The sequence below is a fragment of the Felis catus genome, chromosome B2 (genome assembly GCF_018350175.1).
Source record: "Felis catus isolate Fca126 chromosome B2, F.catus_Fca126_mat1.0, whole genome shotgun sequence".
Taxonomy (NCBI): Eukaryota; Metazoa; Chordata; class Mammalia; order Carnivora; family Felidae; genus Felis; species Felis catus.
In genome coordinates, this window is record NC_058372.1 from 55,166,228 (window position 1) to 55,188,866 (window position 22,639).

The window sequence follows — 22,639 nt, forward strand, 5'->3', positions numbered from 1 at the left end:
TATTGGATAGCATAGGTATAGAACATTTTTTCACTGCAGAAGGTTTTATTGGACAATGTCCTTAAATCTGCATTTGCTGATGAACTCAAATACTATTGGTTTTTAATGCAGTGTTTTGGGAGGAGTATTTAAAAGTGTCTAAAGTTAGGGTGATGTCCAACTCTTGATTTTGGCTCAGATCATGATCTCATGGTGAATTTGAGCCCTGCGTCAGGCTCTGCACTGACAGTACAGAGCCTACTTGGGATTCTCTCTCTCCTTCTCTCTCCACCCTTCCCCTGCTAGGCATGCTCTCCCTCTCTCAAAAAAAAAAAAAAAAATTTTTTTTAAAAAGTGTCTAAGATTAGGGACTATTGATTTTAGCTGGGTTTCTTTAAAAAAACTTTTTTTTTAATGTTTATTTTTGAGAGACAGAGAGAGACAGAGTGTGAGCCGGGGACGGGCAGAGAGAGAGAGAGAGAGAAAGACACAGAATCTGAAGAGGCTCCAGGCTCTGAGCTGTCAGCACAGAGCCCGACGCGAGCTTGAACTCACAAGCTGTGAGATCATGACCTGAGCCGAAGTCGGATGCCTAACCAACTGAGCCACCCAGGTGCCCCTAGCTGGGTTTTTTTTTTTTTTAATAACCTTTTAATTTTTGAATAAGATATTTATTTTAGAATATTTAAAAATGTATAGAAAAGTTGCAAAGTTAGTATAAAGACTTGCCATATTGGGGCCCCTGGATGGCTCAGTTGGTTGAGCGTCTGACTTCGGCTCAGGTCGTGATCTTATGGTTCGTGGGTTCGAGCCCCGTGTCAGGCTCTGTGCTTCACAGCATAGAGCCTGGAGCCTGCTTCGAATTCTTTGTCTCCCTCTCTCTCTGCTCCTCCCCTGCTCATGCTCTGTTTTCCTCTCTCCTTCAAAAATAAATTTAAAAAAATTTTTAAAAATTAAAAAAAAAATAAAGACCTTCCATATAACCCTTGTCTAAAAATTTTCAGTGAAGTCAACAGGTAAGAGAATTAATATTTACCTAGACTCTTCACATTTAAACTGATTATTACCATAGTTGGGTTAATAATATCTGTCATATTTGTGACTATTTTCTTGCATTTTTCTCTATTTTCCTCCCCCCTCCCTCTTTTTCTGCCTTTTCTGGTTTTAAATTTTTTTTCAACGTTTTTTATTTATTTTTGGGACAGAGAGAGACAGAGCATGAACGGGGGAGGGGCAGAGAGAGAGGGAGACACAGAATCCAAAACAGGCTCCGGGCTCTGAGCCGTCAGCCCAGAGCCTGACGCGGGGCTCGAACTCACAGACCGCGAGATCGTGACCTGGCTGAAGTCGGACGCTTAACCGACTGTGCCACCCAGGCGCCCCTGACTTTTCTGGTTTTAAATGATCATTTTGTATGATTTCATTTTATCTCTTCTTTTAGCGTATCAATAACCTCATTTAAAAATTCTAGTGGTTACCTTATGGTTTATGGTACATATTTTTAAACTAATCTAAATCCATCTTCAAATAACTTCATATGGAGTAAAGTTACCTTATAACAGAGTATTCTTAATTCATTTGTCTGTTGTGGCATTACAGTCATTCATTTCACTTACTCATGTGTTATCAATAATCAGTACACTATTATTGCTTTAAAGAAAGAAATCTTTTAGGTCAATTAAGTATAAGAGAAAATAAAAGGTTTTATTTTACTTTCATTCATTTCTTCCCTGACATGCTTGCTTTGTTTATGTAGATCATAACATGTCATTTCTTTCTGCCTGAATTAACTTCTTTTAGCATTTCTTTTAGGGCTTGTTGGCCTGCAATGAATTCCTTCACTTTTTGTGTGTCTGAGAAGGTCTTTATGTCTCTTTCACTTTTGAAGGGTAATTTTGCTGGATATAGAATTCTAGGTTGATGGTTTTCTTTCAATACCTTAATTCATTCTATTTTCCTCTTACTTGCTGGTTTCTGACAATAAGCCTGCTGTAATTCTTATCCTCTGTTACTCCATAGGTTAAGAGACCTCTCCTCCCATTCCTGCTGGATTCCCAAAATTTTCTCTTTGTCTTTGGTTTTCTGCAGTGGAATGCTGATGTGTGCTTTTTTTTTTTTAAATAATGTTTATTTATTTTTGAGAAAGAGAGAGAGAGAGAGAGAGAGAGAGAGAGAGAGAGAGAGAGAGTGAGCATGAGTGGGGGAGGGGCAGAGAGAGAGGGAGACACAATCTGAAGCAGGCTCCAGATTCCAAGCTGTCAGCACAGAGCTCGTTGTGGGGCTCAAACTCACAAGCTGCAAGATCATGACCTGAGTCAAAGTCAGGTGCTTAACCAACTGAGGTACCCAGGTGCCCCTGAGGTATGCTTTTTGTGGCATTCATGCTTGGTGTTTTCTCAGCTTCCTGTATCTGTGGTTTGGTGTCTGTCATTAAATTTTTGAAAGTTCTCAGCCATTATTACCACACATATTGTTCTGCTTTGTTCTCTTTCCTTTCCTTCTGGTGTTTAATTATGCGTATGCTATATGTTTTGATATTGTCCCTTAATTCTTTCAGGTCTTGTTGTTGTTGTTGTTTTCTTTTTTTCTCTTTGTATTTTGGTTTGGGAAGTTTCTGTTAACCTGTCTTCAAGTTTTCTGATTCTTTTCTGTCATTTAAAGTTTACATTGAATTCATTAAAGGTGTTGTTCATTTCAGTTACTGTGTATTTTATTTCTAGAATTTCCTTTTGATTCTTTTTTAGTTTCTGTCTTTCTGCTTAGGTTACCAATCTGTTCTTGCATGCTGTCTAATTTTTCCATTAGAGCCCTTACGTATTAATTATAGTTATTTAAAATTCCCTGTCTGGGGCGCCTGGGTGGCTTAGTCGGTTAAGCGTCCGACTTCAGCCAGGTCACGATCTCGCGGTCCGTGAGTTCGAGCCCCGCGTCAGGCTCTGGGCTGATGGGTCAGAGCCTGGAGCCAGCTTCCGATTCTGTGTCTCCCTCTCTCTCTGCCCCTCCCCCGTTCATGCTGTGTCTCTCTCTGTCCCCCAAAAATAAATAAAACGTTAAAAAATTTTTTTTTAAAAATAAAATAAAATTTCCTGACTGAAAATTCCAACAACTGTGTCCTTTCTGAATCTGGTTCTGATGATTGCTTTGCCTCATCAGTGCTTTCTTTCCTTCCTTGCTTTTGGCATTTTTCTCTTGAAAACTGGACATGTTGTGCTGGGAAATAGAAATGGAGGCAAATAGATCTTTATCATGAGGATTTATGTTAATTTGGCTAAGAATTGGGCTATGTTTATTGTTTGTTGTAGCTATAAATACGAGAGGCCCCAATTCCTATAGTGTCCTGGTTTTTGTCTCCCCTGTTGTCTTTAGGTTTTCCTGAGAACTCCTCAGATAGAGTTAATGTTTTAGTTTGTTCAACTATAATCCACTGTTATACTGGAGTCCTATTTTAGTGGTGATAAGGTCTGGGGAAAGGGAGCATTCCATCCATAATCTCAGTCTTTTTGAAGGTGTGTGTCTTCAGGCCTTCCAGTGTTTCTGCAGTATAAAGGAGAACTTGTCCACTGAGATGTTTCCAGTATATATCCTTGAAGTCCTGACCCCAATTAACTATGGTTTATTTTCCTTCTTAAGAAGAAAATAGGAAGGCTAGAGGTGGCTGGAAGGCTGGAGTGAAGATACTTAAATTCCGTAAGTTGGTTACTTGCCTTAAAGATAAGTAAACCTGGCAGTTGTCAGGCAGACATCATCTGTTGTGTACATGCTGAATCAGAGAAAGGTATTTAGAGTGAAGACGTGGACATTCTGAGAGAGCATATGTGTGAAATCATAAGCCCGAGATAGAGACATAGAGGGTAAGAACCTTGGGTATCTGTAACATTCCATGGCTGTCTTAGGCTCTGAGTGATACCTCTATTTTATTATAATAAATTTCCCTTTAGTCCCTAAACTAGATTGAAAGCATATTTTTCACTTATTGCCCACGGGTTATTGAAGACACAGTGATAATGAGAATCAGAATGAATTTCAGAGAAAGAGGGAAACCTGCATATTTGTTTGAACATTAGCCTTGAGAAGTGCAAAGACACCTAGTCATGTCTGAATGTTTGTATTAATTATTAAATAACACTGGTACTTTGGAATAAAGACGTAAGTAAAATTTTTATATTATTCCATATAGCTTCCATTCAGTGTTTTAAGATTAAGATCGCAAATTTATTTGATCCAATTGGATTTGATAGTTGACTGTACTTCCTATTTGTAAAGATTTGATAGAATCTTGTCAGTTAATGAATTGCATATTTCTGACCTTTTGACTAAAATTGTTGAATTATGAGTTTCTATACCCAGAGGAACTTCTTTGCAGTTTGAGTCTCTGGACTTTCTAGTTCAGCTGTCCTGAGAAGGAAGTCATTAAATAGTAAGTTAGAGATACATAATGATGACAGTCTTTGGAAAAGAAGAACAAATTTGTGTAAAAGATGGGCTGATGGATCAGGCATTACTGAAGGGAAATTTTTATCGAGGACACGGATTTCTATTTCTGTTAGCCTACTTCTTAGGCTTTGTGTATATATGAAGCTGTCAGCCTTCTTTAGACTACAGTCGTTTAGCCAGGGATAGGGAGTTTAAGGATACTAACAGAGGTTCTATGGCACTCATTCAAGGTAGGGTTTGGATAGTTAAAGTCTTCCTCTTGTTTTGATATTTCTTATTTACTTAATTTTAAAAATAATATATTAAGTATACATGACAATACATAGAAAATATTAGCAACCTTGGGTTTAGCAAAGATTTCTTAAATGTAACAAAAGCATAAGCTACAGGAGAAAAAAAAATCAAGACATCGGACTTTATCAATGTTAAGACATTTTCTCTTCAAAAGGCTGTTAAAATGAAAAGTCAAGCTACAGACTGGGAGAAAATATTTGTAAAACTAGTCTGACAATATATGACATATATCCATTGTATGATATAGTCATATACCCATAAGATCACTTACTATTCTTACAACTTAATGATAAGACAAATAACCCATCTAAAAGGTGCACAAAAGATTTCAACAGATACTTCCCTGAAGAAGATATGCAGATGGAAAATGAGCACATGAAAAGATACTCAGCATCATTAGTCACAGAGAAAATGCAAATTAAACCACAATGAGATATTATAGTGCTTGTACCAGAGTGACTAAAATTGAAAACACGGACCAAACCGAGTGTTGACAATGATGTGGAGGAACTGAGACTCTTGTACATTGCTGGTGTAATATAAAATGGAGTAATGTACTGTCACTTTGAGAAACAGTTTGACAGTTGTGTGTGTGTGTGTGTGTGTGTGTGTGTGTTAAAAATACACTTACCATATAGTCCATACATTCTACCTCTATATTTTTACCTAAGAGACATAAAAGCATATGTCCATTTTTAAAAATGTTTATTTATTTATTTTGAGAGAGAGAGAGAGAGAGAGAGAGAGAGAGAGAGAGAGAGAGTGTGAGCATGAGTGGGGGAGGGGCAAAGAGAGAGAATCTTCACTATAGTGCAGAGCCTGATGTGGGATTTGATTTCACAGCCATGAAATCATGACCTGAACCAATATCAAGAGTTAGATACTCAACTGACTGAGCCACCCAGGTGCCCTGAAAGCATATGTTCATTTGAAGACTGGTATGTGACAATTCCTAAAAGGTTTATTGGAAATAGTCCCAAACTGGAAGCAATTGAAATGTCCATCAACAGGTAAATGGATAAACAATATGTAATGGAATACTACTCAGCAATAAAGAGGAATGAACTATTGCTACAAGCAACAACATGAATGAACCTCAAAATAATTATGTGGAGTAAAGAGAGACAGACAAAATAGTACATAATCTATGATTCTATTTACATAAATTCTAGAATATGCCAACTAATCTATAGTGGTGGAAAACATATCAGTACTTGCCTAGAGGATAAAATAAGGAAAGAGGTATTAAAGGTGTTATAAAAGGACATGAAGAAACTTTGGGAAGTGATGGATATTGTGAAAATAAAGGAAGCCTCATTTAAAATGGAGTAGGGCACTTTTGAAGGGGGAGTTCTCATGCACTACTGTTCACTATAAGAAGCATACCTTGCATTCCTCAGCAGGGAGACACTTTACATACCCCAGAAGGAGGAAAGAAGAATTTCTCCTTGCCCAGCAACAGCTCAGCCAATGAGAATTCAGTGAAACAGCCTCCTCTCAGCTTCTTCCTTTCCCCTGTAAAAGCAAGCCCTTCTCTTTTGTTGTCCAGACTTGCCTATGGCTTGCCATAGCTTGCTTGTCCTAAATTGCAATTCCTCTGCTAATTCTGCATAAACTAATTTTGCTGATAAAATAACTGGTTCTACTGTTTTTAAGGTCAATAGTATGTTTATTGTCTTGGTGTGTGGTGATAGTTTCAAACCTGTATGCCTATACCCAAACTTACCAAATTGTATACTTTAAATATGTATACTTTATTGTATGTCAATTATACTTCAATAAGCCTTTAAAAAGAACAAATTAGGTAAGCTCAGCTGGAAGTAAATGAATAAAATAGGCATAAATATGATATATAAGATGCTCAGCATTAATAATTAGAGAAATGCAACTCAAAACCATAATGAAATATATCATTTCACACCCATTAGGATGCCTATTATAAAAAAAAAAAAACCCAGAAAATAAGCAGTATTTAGTGAGGATGTAGAGAAATTAGAATGCTTGTATATTGTTGATAGGAATGTAAAATGGTGCTACTATGGAAAACAATATGGTAGTCCCTGAGTAAATTCAACATAGAATTATCATATGATGTGTCATTTCCACTTATAGGTGGATACACAAAAAAATTGAAAGTAAAACCTTGAACAGATACTTGTATACCAGTGTTTATTACAAAATTATTCATAATAGCCAAAAGGTAGAAACAACTCAAATGTCAAAGGGTGAATGGATAAACAAAATGTGGTATGATGGAGTATTATTTAGCCTTAACAAAAATGAAATTCTGATACATGCTTTAAAGTAGATGAACCCTGAGGACATTATGTGATACAAAAGCAAATAATGTATAATTTCACTTATATGAGCTAGAATAGCCAAATTCATAGAGAGAGTAAGTAGAGGAGTGATTACTACAGGCCACTGGGAGGGGAATGGGGAGTTATTGTTTGATGGGTACAGAATTTTATTGTGGGAAGATGAAAAATTTCCAGAGATGGAGAGTTGTGACAGTTGCACAACAATGTGAATGTACCTAAAGCCAGTCAACTCTATACTCAAAAATGAGAAATGGGAAGTTTTATTTTATGTATGTTTTATCACAATAAAGTTTAAAATATCTGCTATTTCAAATGGGACCCCTAAGAGGTGAGCAAATTTTTGTGTCCAAATTTAATGAGTTTTGTAAGAATTTGAAGATGCCCTGGGAAAAGAAGCTGCATTCTGTTGGGAAAATAATTTCCTTAAAGGCTGGGTTATAGACTGACCATAGTTGAAGAGGTGAGTACATATCACTTTACGTTTCATCTCAGGCTAAAGGCATTATATACTAAAGAGGAAGAGCGAGATTCATGTTGAAATGAAGTCTCACCTAACAGTTCACTCTGCCAGCTTGGAGTGCATATTAAAGCAGTAGCCTCTCCTCTTCTGATGCAGAACTGAGTTCCTCTGTTCTTTTGGAGCTTTGTTTTCCATATTTGTCATGCTACGGTGACGATATCTTCTCACCTACAACTTCAGGGTGTCCTTTCAAGATAGGCTAAAATAAAATAAGCCTATAAATTGCCTTTAGTTCTTCAGAGACTAGGTGATGTTATTTTTGTCAGCTGTTCAGCCCATGTGAGAATAGGATCATTCGAGTCCTACTGCTATTTACTACAGGGTGTGTCAAGACTACAGTGACCTCTGACCCAGATGATATTCATTAGGGGTTGGGGCTAACGGCTTTTTCATTTAAAGTATCCCTCACCTGTACAATTTTTTTTTTTTTTAAAAGAAGCATCCTAAAAGCAATATACAAATGGGAGGAAATACAGTAAAGATGTCATAGCTAAGACAGTATTAAAAGTGTTCATGATTTCCTTCTATTTTCTTGCATCGTTTCATTGCTGTAAAAGAAACATACCAGTTTTTTGGAGCATTTTGCTAGTTTCTGATGAAGGATAATAGGGATGATTGTACCTGTGGTTAATATAAGTGTAGGAAAGAAAAAGAAATTTCTAATACCCTCTTAAGTTTAGTGAGTGAGATCTGTGAAACCAACAAATGACAATTTCATGGGAGAAACAGTTTGTTATGCATGCACATAGGAGTGTCACAGAAAAGTGAAAACTCTAAAAATATGATTAGGCTGAGGACTTATATACCATTTTAAAATAGGATGATGAATTGTGGAAAAGTGACAAGATAAAGGAAAAGGGATTTGGAAATCTAGGGACAGTAAAAAATATGTGGAGGAAACTAATGAAAGATAAGGGTTATTTTAGCAATGTTTGTTTATGCAGACTCAAGTCAGTGCTATCACCAGAATAAGAGTCATGTCTTCCTTCTTGTAAGGGAAAGGGGAGGGGAAGACAGCTTCATAAAGGGAAATTTATGTGGGAAGGGGGAGGAAGCTGTTTATAATTTGCTTGGATATTGGTCTCATGTTGTATAACTTAAATCCTTCTTTGTCATCATTTACTTGAGAGTTTTCAAATTTCTCCATCTGAGTGTGTCAGATAATGCACATTTATCCCTTATAACCCATTGATGGGGGGCAGGCAGCTTTGCTACCTCTTACGGCTGGGTGGTTCCACAGTGGTGGCAGGGCTAATTCTCAGGGAAGTAGACATGAAGCATGGTAATGTCAGAGTTTGGAATGTTACTTCTGCTGTTCTTCTTCTTGGAAGGCCGGGGTTTTGTTTTTTATTTTTTTTTCTTTCCAAAACCTAGGGTTTCTGGAGAATCTGTTCCATCTGAAAGAAAATGAGAATTAGAGAGATGTGCTTAGTCAAATCAGTGATTGCTGGGGTGAATCCATGGCCTGAAATTCCCTTATTGGGAAGATGGCCTTGGAATGTGTGAATTTGATTCAGGAGGCAGTTAACAATCAGGGATAGTGAAATATCATGGCAACTGAGTTGAACAGCATGGGAATAACTCAGAAGAAAAAAGCAGTGATAGCAAGGAAAGCAGCATCCAGAAAGCAAATCCATGAGTACATGCACAAGCAATAGGAGAGAGGTGTTGCCAATTAGAACAGGAAATTTATAAGGGAAAAGAAAAGCAAGTCATAGGAGTTATGGTTGAGAAAGCAAAGACCCTGTGTTATAAAAAAGTGTTACATTTCTTTGAAGACACTTGTAAGCCTTCTGTAATAAAAGAAAAGAAGGCATAGAAAGAGGAAGAGTTATCTGATAAAAGATGGGGGAATGAACCAATGACTTTGTCATATCCAATTTGTGACATTTCCTTTTCTTGAGAAGGGCTTGGGAGGTCAAAGGTAAGTTCAAATTGTATAATATATTTGCTACTAGGTTAAAGTATCTTGAACCTTTTAATAATGTTATTCAGTCATCCATGAAAATTTGATTCTTACACAAATGATTATTCATGTTACAAGCTGTGTTTAAGGGTCCTAACAAAGCAATGATTATACAAACTCATCCTTTACCCTGTAGCCCTTGTTATCTGTTTGGTCCAGGCTCTTATTGTCTCTATTGGGGATACTGAATCTGTGGTCCATAGATATGCAGAGGTATGTGAATTTATCTTGTTTTTTAAGGAAAATAGCCATGGTAACTAATTTATTACAAACATTTTTTGATACTTTCACCAAATTAGCAACTTTGAAAATTGTCTTACCTGGATATTTGTTAGTGAAGGAGACACAGGCACTGGAATCGAGATTCTTGCTAAGTTTGCCTGTCCTTGAAGAGCTTGTGGATCTACTTTACCATATGGTCTCTGAAAATATGATGATATCCAGTGTATGTGAAGGATATTTCCAAAATGATTTGGTTCATAAAACTGTCAGTTGATTTCATATGTCTAATTGAAATGTTTTCCATCTAAAATAGGGCAATTTACAGAAGTGTCTCTCTGGTTTATTTACATTGCATATTCCCATAAAGCAGCAGGTTTGCAATAAAGCATTTGACACCCCCATGGTATTTTGGAAAAACAATATACAATCTGGCACGAGTTAGCACCAGTGTGAAATGGCAGGCTGGGGGGATATCTTAAACAGCAGCAACTTTCAAGACTAAATGAAGTGTCATCTTAAGGAGTCTGCTGTTAATGCAATTTAAATTACTCACCTGAAATTAATATTCTGCTGAGGGAAATAAAGCAATTTAAAGGACCACATAATTTCTGATCACTTTAATGACATTATGTGGTCATGGACTGCTCCCTTATCTAATATAGTAACATTCTAGTTTCTTTTTAACACTAAACACATTTTCCATTTTAATTACTTGGCTTCTGGAAAAAAAAAATAGATCCACTCCATTCCCTGCAATTGGTTAACATTTTGAGATTTATGCTTCACTTCATAAGAATTAGGTAAACATGACCTTGACATACTTATTATCCTACCTAATATTTATTCCTATAGAGGAAAGTGGAAATCAAAGAACTGTGGCCTATTGTGTGAATTCTCCAAGCCTTTTAAGCCTGTACAAGGCCAATTTCACTTTTTTTTTCCCCTTTCTACCTAGAGGCAGTTTGAAAAGTGCACCATTTTCCTTCTTACCATTTTGGCATATGAAAATGCTAAAGGAAGAAAGTTTTTATAATTAACTGCCTATCTTGTGATGAAAGAAGAAATGCTGGATTTTTTCTAGATGAGGGAGACGTTTGAGGTTTCTAGGTTTCTAGGATGTTGGGCTGACTGGATGAGATAATGGAAGGACCAATGTGTTGACTGTTTATGATGCTGGAATTGGTATTGTATCAGAGTAAGGATTAAAACAAAAAGATCTTATTTTCCAGTTGAATAAGAAAGGGTGAAACATGACAAAATACATTTTTGAGTATCAAAATACATTTTGAGTGAGTATCCTCATTTATTAATTTTTTTTAACATTCTTTGCTTTTAGCCCCATGATTATGAAAGGCTCTGTGCCCTCAGGCAGGAAGAAAAGGCTACTAGGCTGTTGAATCCTGGTAGTGGTTTTCAGTGTTGGTATGTGAGAGCTTCTTCTTACTCCATTCCCAAACTGCACCTAAGAACAGTTAAATCAGAAACTGTGAGGGTGGGATCCAGCTTTTTTATATGTATTTTAATGCTCCACAAGTGATTACAGTGAGAATGACTATGGTATAGACATTCTTTTGAGGTCAAAGGCATTTGTGTTGGCATCATTTTTTATGAATAGTTCAATTACCTGTTTAATCTAACTTTTGATTTCTAGTTTGAAGAGAACAGAGGAAATTCCATTAATTTAGATTTGGTGAAAATGACAGTGAAGTTCTCTGGGGGATGGACTGGCTTCAATTTTTTTGTAGTTCGGTTTCTAACAGTGACTAGCGTATAGTAGTTTATTGATGAATATTTCCCAAATAGAAGCTTAGTTTGTCAACTTAAGTTTATTTTGATGGAAATTATTGTCATTCAGAGACCTTGTTAATGGAGCATGTAAAAATGTTTAGGAAGAGTATCCTTCTCATTTAGTATGCTACCACCTATGGTGAGTCAATAAACTTCAGTAAAAACAATATAGAAATATTTTTCCCAAAATAGCATCATCATTGGTAGATGATAAATCATCCTTAAGTCACTTGAATAGAATTAACTTTTGCATTTGGAAACTGTGTTCAAAATTAATCCATAATCTAAGCTTTTAGTAGGCAATGGTCATGTGACTGACTGAATGAATGAGTGACTTGACAATACTGCAGGGAATATTTTTCTGGACACTATAATTTTATTATGTACAAGGTTTATACGTTGAGCCATTTAATAAGTGAATATATATCAGCCTATATATCTCAGGTGAAAATAATTTCTAGGCATGTGAAATATACCCTTATAACAGGATGTGGCTTTTTCCTTCAATTTGTTCTGTCTCTTCATCCATCTGCCTATCCCTCTATCCATCCATCCACACACTTACCCATTTATATACCTATTTATTATTACCAGGGATTTTTCCTTCACCTTTTTATCTATATTTTCTGCTGCATTTTACTTTAATCTTATTCATTAGATGGGATCTTGGAATTATCTAACCAAGGATATCCCGGGTTCCTACCACATGAAGATTTCTGTAAAACAGAATACATAAGATATAAATACAGCGCATGTTTTGATAATTTTTATGATGCCATTGTCAGTATATATTGGATAAAATTAGTAGGAACTATTAAATATTACCACTGTACATGAATACATCAAGTCAGTAAAGATTTTTTTTTCCTAAGATTTAATAGAGGGATTTAAGTTATTTTTTAAATTAAACTTTATTTTTTACTTATATATTTATTTTTATTTATTTTTGAGAAAGAGAGACACAGCACAAGTGGGGGAGGGGCAGAGAGAGACACACAGAATCAGAAGCAGGCTCCAGCCTCTGAGCTGTCAGCACAGAGCCTGAGGCGGTACTCAAACTCAGGAACCATGAAATCATGTCCTGAACAGAAGTAGTAGGCTCAACTGACTGAGCCACTCAGGTGCCCCTAAAATTAAAACTTTAAAGAACAATGTTCAAATCATAATGAAACATAGGGAAAATAATATTACAGACACTTATTTATATACTACTGAAATTAAACATATATTAACAGTTTGTCCCTATTTGCTTCCTCATTTCTCCTTCCTTTTTCTTCCTCTCCTGCCTCTCTCTCTCTGCTCTAGTCTTCCCTCTTCACCTTCCCCCTTTTTTCCTCTCTCTTTCCTTTTCTTCCTCCTCCTCTTTTTCTACTTTATCGTCATCACCACCACTCTTGATAAAAACATTGCAACCATAGCTAAAGCTTCATACATTCTCTTTCGCTCCTTCCTTTTTCCATAGGGGTCATGATACTTCTGAAGTTGATGTATATCATTCCCATGCATGTTTTCTACTGTTTACAAATGCATGTATATGTGAATGAAGTAGATTTTATTGTTTGGGTATTTAAAAATACATAGAAATACATTTGTTTTGCATTACTCTTAAATTGGGTTTTGAAATTTATTCTTGATATACTTATTCACTCAAATGGTTGCATAATATTCCATTCTCTCTATAATTTACAGTTATTTTATTCATTCCCTAATGGGGAGCTCTTAGGATAAGAAATAAACATGGAAAGCTTACATGAAGGTGATATTTGTATTAAATCCTGAAAGAGGTGTGTAGGTATTTTCCAGAGAGATACAAACATTCCAGGAAGAAAGACAAACAGAGGCTTAGAGCTGAGTCCTGGTGAGCTTTAAACAGCACATGACAGATGTGGATGACTTTCATCATTATAGGCTCCTATTAAAAAAATGACTGGTAGCATTGACATGTAGCTTCAAAGTAATGTTAAAAATATTTAGGGGTGCCTGGGTGTCTCAGGCAGGTTGAATGTCTGACTTTAGCTCAGGTCATGATCTCACTGCTTATGAGTTCAAGTCCCGCATTGGGCTCTGTGTTGACAGCTCAGAGCCTGGATCCTGCTTCAGATTCTGTCTCTCCCTGTCTCTCTCTCTCTCTCTGCCCTTCCCCACTTATGCTCTGTCTCTGTCTCTCTCTTTCAAAAATAAATAAACATTAAAAAATTTTTTAAATAAAAAAATTATTTGAAGAATAGCTCAATTGAAATGTTCTTGGAATTAATTTTTAATCATCTCAATCTTGTATGAGTGACAGTAAAGCCATGATACCATGGATACCAAGATACCAGTGTTATGTTTTGTTTCTCCTCACTTTTAATGAGAAAAAGAAATTTGACTTTCTCATAACTATTTGTGCAGTATATTTTTATTGAAGTATGGTTGACACATATCTTATTAATTTCAGCTGTGCATGATAGTGATATGATATTTTTATATGTTACAAAATGATCCCCACAATAAGTCTAGTTACCACCATCTGTCACCATACAAATTAATTCAATATTAGTGATTATATTCTATGTGCTATATATTATGTCCCCATGACTTATTTATCTTATAAGTGGAAGTTTGTACCTCTTAATCCCTTTCACCTATTTTGCAAGCCCACCCATGCTTCCCAAACCATTCCCCCTCTGGTAACCAAATTTTTTTCCTGTATCTATCAGTCTGTTTCTGTTTTGACTGTCTGTTTTGTTTTTTAGATTCCATATATAGGTGAAATCATGTGGTATTTGTCTTTCTTGGTCTGACTTCTTTCACTCAGCATAATATCCTCCAGCTCCATCCATGTTACTGCAGATGGCAAGAATTCATTATTCTTTATGACTGAATAATATTTGATTTTATATATACACATACATGTACATATACATACACACACCACATCTTCTTTATACTTTCATCTATGATGGATGCTTGGGCTGCTTCCATAATTTGGCTATTGTAAATAATGCTGCAATAAACATAGGGGTGCATATATCCCTTCAAATTAGTGTTTCTGTATTCTTTGGGTAAATACTTAGTAGTGGAATTACTCGATCATATGATAGTTCTCTTTTTAATTTTGTGAGGAACCACCATACTATTTTCCATAGTGACTACATCAGTTTATATTCCCACCAATGGTTTATGAAGGTTCCCTTTTCTTAATATACTTACTAACACTTGTTATTTTTTGTCTTTTGGTAGTGGCCAGTTATTGCACCTGCCAAGTATGTGTTGATGTCTCATTGTGGCTTTGATTTGCATTTTTCTGATGATTAGTGATGCTGAACATCTTTTCATATGCCTTTTGGCCCTCTGTATGTCTTTGGAAAAAGTCTGTTCAAGCTATCTGTCCATGTTTTTTTTAATCAGGTTGTTTTTTTTATATTAAGTTGTAAGTTCTCTATGTATGTTTGATATTAACTTCTTGTCAACTGTATGATTTGCAAATACCTTCTCCTATTCAGTAGGTTGACTTTTTGTTTTGTTGATAGTTTCCTTCACTGTGGAAAAGTTTGTTAGTTTGATATAATCCCTTTTGTTTATTGTAGCTTTTGTTGCTCTTGCCTGAGGAGACTAATCCAAAAAAATATTGCTAAGACTAATGTCAAAGAGCTTACTGTCTATGTTTTCTCTAACAGTTTTATGGTTTGAGGTCTTCATGTCTTTAATCCATTTTGTACATGGTGTAAGATAGTGGTCCAGTTTCATTCTTTTCCATGTAGCTGCTCAGCTTTAACAAGATTTATTGAAGAGACTGTCTTCTTTCTGTTGTATGTTTTGACTCTTTGTCATAGATTAATTGACCATATATGCGTGAGTTTATTTTTGGTCAATTTTTCTAATGAATTGATTCCATTGATCCATTTGTGTGTTTTTGTGCCAGTACCATACTGTTTTAATTACTGTAGCTTTGTAGTATAGTTTGAAATCAGGAAGAGTGACACTTCTCACTTTGTTTTTTCTTCTCAAGATTGCTTTGCTGTTCAATGTATTTTGTGGTTCCATACAGATTTTAGGGTTCTTTGTTCTAGTTCTGTGAAAAATGCCATTGGTATTTTGATGGGGATTATATTGCATCTGTAAATTCCTTTGGGCAGTACGGATATTTTAACATTAATTCTTCCAATCCATGATGATATTACTAGATGTTTTATTATTTTTGGTGCAGTTGTAAATGGGATTGCTTTCTTTCTCTTTTCTGTTGCTTTATTATTAGTGTATAGAAATGCAGTGGATTTTTGTATGTTGATTTTGTATCCTGTTACCATACTAAATTCATTTAGTAGTCCTAGTAGTTTTTTTTTTTTTTTTGGTGGAGTTATAGGGTTCTTTATATATATTCTCATCTCATCTGCAAGTAGTGGCAGATTTCCTTCTTTTTTTACCATTTATATACCTTTTATTTCTTTTTCTTGCCTAATTACTATGTCTATGGCTTCCAATACTATGTTGGATATAAGTTGCAAGAATGGACATCCTTGTTCTATTCCTAAACTTAAAGGAAAAGCTTTCATCTTTTACCATTGAGTATGATGTTAGCTGTGGGTTTTTCATATATGGCTTTTAGTATGCTGGGGTACTTCCTTCTATACCCACTTTGTTGAAAGTTTTCTTTTTAAATCATAAATGGATATTGAATTATATCATTGGCTTTTTCTGCATCTATTGAAATAGTCATAATTTTTATCCTTTGCTTTGTTAATGTGGTGTATCAAGTTGGTTGATTTGTGGATGTTGAAGTATCCTTGTATCCCTAGAGTAAATCCCACTTGATCATAGTGAATGATTCTTTTACTACATTGTTGAATTTGGTTTCCTGATATTTTGTTGAAGTTTTTGCATCTACATTCATCAGGGATATCTGCTGTAATTATCTTTTTTTTTTTTTTTTAGTATCTTTGTCTGATTTTGATGTAAGTGTAATCTGGTTTTATAAAATGAATTTGGAACATTCCTTCCTCTTCAATTTTTGGGCATAATTTGAGAAAGAAAAGTAGTAACTCTTCTATAAATATTTGGGAGATTTCATCTGTGAAGTCATCTGGTCATGGACTTTTATTTTTTGGAAGTTTTAAAATTACTGATTCAATTTCATTTCTTGTCATTGATTTATTTGGATTTTCTAGCTTCCTGCCTCAATCTTATATATGGCTTATATATATAATGGATATATATATCCATTTCTTCTAGTTTTTCCAATTTGTTGGCATGTAATTATTTATAGTAGTCTTTTTGATCCTTTATATTTCTGTGATGTTAGTTGTGACATTTGTTTCATTTTGGATTTTGTTTATTTGGGCCCTCTCTTTTTCTTGATAAGTCTGTCTAGAGGTTTATTTTGTTTATCTTTTCAAAGAACCAGCTTTTAGTCTCATTGATCTTTTTTCTATTATTTGTTTAATCTCTATTTCATTTATTTCTTCTTTGATCTTTATTATTTCCTTCCTTCCACTAACTTTGGGTTTGTTTATTCTTTTTCTGGTTCTTTTAGGTGTAAAGTTAAACTCTTTATTTGGGATTTTTCTTGCTTCTTGAAGTAGACCTGTATTGCTATGAACTTCTCTCTTAGAATTACTTTTCCTGCATCCCACAGATTTTGGAAAGTTGTGTTTCCATTTGCATTTGTCTCAAGGTATTTTTTATTTCCTCTGATTTCTTCATTGACCCATTGAAGTTTAGTAACATGTTGTTCAGTCCCCCTGTGTTTGTTGTGGTTTTTTTTTCCTGATTTTCTTCTTGTAATTGATTTCTAGTTTCATATCTTTGTAGTTGGAAAAGATGCTTGATATGATTTCAGTCTTCTTAAATTTACTGAGACTTGTTTTGTGGCCTAACTTATGATCTATCCTAGAGAATGTTCTAAGTGTACTTGAAAGAATGTGTATTCTTCAGTTTGGGGATGGAATGTTTTGTATATATTTATTAAGTCCGTCTGTTTCCTTATTGATTTTCTGTCTGAATGACCTAACCATTGATATAAGTGTGGTATAAACTTCCCTGCTCTTATTGTATTTTCAATTTATTTCTTTATATCTTTTAATAATTGCTTTATTTCAGAGCTCCTGTGTTGTGTGTATACATATTTATGAGTGCTAGATCTTCTTGTTTGATCTTTTTGTTATGTAATGCTCTCCTTTGTCTTGTGTTACAGTCTATTTTAAAGTCTGTTTTGTCTGATAAGAGTATTGTTTCTCCAGTTCCCTTTTTGTTTCTATTTGCATGGAATAATTTTTTCATGTCTTCACTTTTAGTCTGTGTATACCTTTAGATATGAAGTGAGTCTCTTGTAGGCAGCAAATAGATAAGCCTTTTTTTTTTTTTTTTTTTTTTTTTTTTTTAATTTCTTTAGCCACCCAATGTCTCCTGATGGGAGTATTTGGTCTGTTTATATATAAAGTACTTACTGATAGGAATGTACTTACTGGCATTTTGTTAACTGTTCTTTTAATTCTTTTCTGTTCTTTTCTTCTACTCTTGGTCTCTTCTCTTCTGGTTTGATGGTTTTCTTTACTGTTATGTTTGGGTTCCTTTCTCTATTTTTTGTGTATTGTAGGTTTAGTTTGTGGTTACCATTAAGTTCACATCTATCAACCTATGTATGTAACAGTCTACCTCAAGCCAACAGTGACTTAAGTTTGACTGCATTCTAAAAGCACTACAGCTTTATTCTCCTCCTCCACATTTTATGTTTGTGATGTCATATTTTACATCTTTTAATTTTGGGTATCCCTAACTACTTATTGTAGTTAGTTGATTTTAACATTTTTGTCTTTTTTTTTTTTTAATTTTTTTTTTCAACGTTTTATTTATTTTTGGGACAGAGAGAGACAGAGCATGAACGGGGGAGGGGCAGAGAGAGAAGGAGACACAGAATCGGAAACAGGCTCCAGGCTCTGAGCGATCAGCCCAGAGCCCGACGCGGGGCTCGAACTCATGGACCGCGAGATCGTGACCTGGCTGAAGTCGGATGCTCAACCGACTGCGCCACCCAGGCGCCCCAACATTTTTGTCTTTTAACCTTCGTTCTAGTTTTTTAATTAGCCAATCCACTGCCTTTATTAAACATTTGCCTTTACCAGTGGGATTTTATCTATTTCCTTATTTTTAGTTAGGGACTTTTCTTTTATGCTTAAAGAAAATGCTTTAACATTTTTTGTAAGGCCAGTTTAGTGGGATGATGTAGTCCGTTAGTTTTTGCATGTTTGAGAAACTCTCTCTCTCCTTTAATTCTGAATAATAACCTTGACAGGTAGAGTATTCTTGGTGTTAAGTTTTTGCCTTTTAGCACTTTAAATATATCCTGCCACTCCTTTCTGGTCTGAAAAAAAATTGCTGAAAAATTAGCTCATAGGCTATGGGATATCCCTTGGGTGTGACTGTCTCTTGTTGCCTTTAAGATTCTCTCTTTATCTTTCTTTTTTTGCCATTTTAATTATAATGTGTTTGTGCAGATCTCTTTAGGTTCATCTTGTTCAGGACTCTGTGCTACCTGGACATGATATTTGTTTCCTTCCCCAGATTAGGAACGTTGGCATGCTTGATATTGTCCCAGAGGTCACTTCACCTGTCCTCAATTTTAAAAATTGTTTTTTTTTTTTCTTTTTGATGTTCTGATTGGGTTATTTCCACTATTCTGGTATCCAGATAACTGATTCATTCTGTAATATCTAATCTGGTATTGATTCCTTCCAGTGTGTTTTTCATTTCAGTTTTTGTATTCTTCAGCTCTGACTGTTTTTTCTTATTTTTAAGCTCCTGTTGAGGTTCTTACTATGTTCATCTATTTTATTCCCAAGTTCAGTAAGCATCTTTTATGACTCTAACTTTGAACTATTTACCAGGAAATTACTTATCTTTTTTCATCATGTTTTTTCCCCCCTGTTATATCTTATTCTTTCATTTGGAACATATTCCTCTATATCTTAATTTTGTTTGACTTTTTGTGTTTCTATGACTCAAGTAGAACAATCTCCTCTTCTGGTTTTGAAACGGTGGCCTTGTGTAGGAGCATCCCTTGTGTAGACTGCATGTGCCTGGGAACTTTTGCAGAACAGTTGCAGCTAGAGCAAGCAATAGCCAGGGGTCTTAGAATAAATAAACCATGCCATCACCTCCATGGCTGGATAGCTGCATCTGGAGCAGGTGTAGGTTGGGCTATGAAGGGGGTCCCAGGTGTGCAACCCTTGGTTGCCTTTGGGGTAGCTGGATTGTGTGCAGCCTGTTGGGGTCCTGGGGCACACCACACCATAGATATGTTGGTAGGACTTCTGGATCAGGTGCAAGCCAGGGTATTTCCAGGCACATGGCACCTAGGCTGCCTTGGTAGGATGGCTGGATTGGGCAGAGGCTGGTGGTAGTAGTGGGAGGGGGTGTCCTAGAACACAACCAAGTTCACAAAATATGTTATATACTATTTTTGTGTGTATTGTAAAGAATTTTAACTTGTATGAATTAATTTACTGTACAGAGTGAAATTGCCATTTAAAATTTTGTATTTGAAAACAGTAAAGTTTCTTTACTACCATTCAATAGACAAGAGAGCAAAAATAAGACTAAACTGATAACATTTGAATTCTGTCATTATGAGCATATGTAATTAAACATTTAAAAAAACCACCAAGCTGATAATGGGAAGTCCATAATCTTAAAAGATTAGTCCAAAGAGATGAGTTCAATTCATTGAAATGTTATCATAGCATGGGTTAATGATGTGCATGTTTTTATACACTACTAAAAAGGATTGTTATTGCTCAGTGTGTTGTAATAGCATTTCCTATTTTTAAATTTTATTTTCTTTCTTTGAAAAAAGTGATTGCTGAAATCTTCCATACTAGTAATTATCCCTTGCTCAACCTCATTACTGGATGGAATAAAATAAATCATAGGCTTGATTTTCAAAGGAAAAGTTTGGTTAACCTTCCTAAAGGTTCATGTGATTTACATATATATTGTCTCATCAGGTTATTTAAGATTTAATAAGAGCACAACACATGCTTAACGCATTACTAGCAATTTTGAAGAACATTTACGACAGGCACATATCAGACAAAGACTAATGGTTTGCTAAATTTTCATTCTGTATTTAATTTAGGAGCTTAAAAATGCTGAAATATTGTTTTAGACATTGACTTTTCAGGGATGAGCATTGGAAATGAGTGCAAATAGATTCTGGATTTACAACAGTTTTATTCTGATACTCATTCAGTGTTTCCAGTTAGATTTTTATCCTTCTTTAATTAAAAAAATATTATTTTGAATTGTCCTACATTGTGATCCTGTTAGAAACTCCTCACCAGGTTCACTAAGAAAGATCTGCAGACATTTCTGTATTAAATTCCCATGGCTGATGCAACAAAGTACCACAAGCTGGGTAGCTTAGAACAACAGACATCTATTGTCTAGTTCTAGGAGCTGGAAGTCCTAAATCCTAAGTTATTAGCAGACCATGTTCTCTCTACAATCTGTAGGAGAATCCTTTCTTTCCTGTTCCTAGATTCTGGTGGTTTTCTGGCAATCTTTGGTGTTCCTTGGCTTGTAGATGCATCATTCTAATTCTTCATCTTCCCATGGCAGTCTTCCCATGTCTCTGTCTTTTCACATGGTATTCTTTTTTTTTTTTTTTTTTTTAAAGAACTCTATCATATTGAATTGGGCCCATCCCACTCCAGTATGACCTTGTCTTAACTCATTACATCTGTAATTATTCTGTTTCAAAGAATAGTCATAACATTCAAAGTAGGTAATAACTCCTACTGGGAGTTAGGATTTCAGCATATGAATTTTGAGGGGGACACAGTTCAACCCATGTCAATCTCCTATTCAGGTAAAAACCTGAGCATGTGTCTTATTTCCAGACGAACTTAGTCCAGGATAATACTGCCAGCCAGCAATGATTAGTGCAAAAACTTTGCCTTTCTGGTGAAAAATGGCAGTCACTATAAATATATCAAAACTTGAGCTGTTTCTTCCTGCTTTCAGGAAGCAGACATCATTGTTTGTCTAATATTGTTATTCTGTATGTGGACAATTCATTCATTTGTGCATCCAGAAGTGGTCAACATCAAAGTCTGGACTGGCTGACAGGACATTTGCTTCTCACTAAGCATAACCTGTAACCATTTAAAAACTTGGTTTTTTTCCCTAGATATAAAATATTAGCATTTATTAGAAAAGAAACTATATAGGTCTTTATTTCTAGAATCTCATCTAATTGTGTTGTAGAAGATTTTAGTTATTAGAAGCATCTATTAGATTTAGAATATAATAACATTGGTCTTATGTGGCTGGCAATTACCAAAATAGGCTCAGTCTGTGTGCAAAGACCGAGTTTATCTGGCCCATGGTTTGACTTTTCTGCTCATTATTAGTAATGAGAGATTCTGTAATTTTTCTGCTTAGTATTATCTCTGGATTGGTTGTAGCTCAGGTAATATTGATCTAAGGTAAAATCACAAAAATTGTGCACACAAGATAAGACATATTCTTTTCAATTATACATTTGCCATGTATATGTATAGGCTCACAAGTAGTCCCAACAAATGTAAAAAAATATGTACTGTATGGATCATTTTCTGTTATTTTAAAACAGTCTGACTAGAAATTAACAATAAAAGGAAAGTGGCATAAAACAATACCTGTGTTTGGAAACTAAGAAATATATGAATTGTCAAATAACTCCTGGTTTACAAACTTTTTAGAATGGAACAATAAGAAAAGTACATATCACAACTTGTGGGGTACAGATAATGTGGTATTCAGAGAAAGAATTTACGATCTTAAATCAGTTTATTAAGAAACAGTATTTCATATGGAGCGCCTGGGTGGCTTAGTCGGTTAAGTGTCTGACTTCGGCTCAGGTCATGATCTCACAGTTTGTGAGTTCGAACCCCACATCGGGGTGTGTGTTGACAGCTTAGAGCCTGGAGCCTGCTTTGGATTCTGTGTCTTATTCTCTCTCTGCCCCTCCCCCACTTGTGCTCTGTCTCTCAAAAATAAATAAAAATGTAAAAAAAAATAATATTTCATAGGTTTCATTTTTGCTGTCTTCTACTTATTAACCTTTTGAAAAAGGTGCTGTTTATCTAGGCTATATTT

At 35.3% G+C, this 22,639-nt stretch overlaps 1 long non-coding RNA gene across 1 annotated transcript in view; it reads left to right on the forward strand.

Annotated features, from left to right (window-relative positions):
* Positions 1–3,209: 3,209 nt before the first annotated feature.
* The window catches only part of LOC109500179, a 522,281-nt gene continuing 502,851 nt past the window's right edge, over positions 3,210–22,639 (forward strand). Inside the window, exon 1 of the long non-coding RNA XR_002742616.2 lies at positions 3,210–4,125. This is a non-coding gene — a long non-coding RNA (uncharacterized LOC109500179). The remainder of the gene's footprint in view (positions 4,126–22,639) is intronic.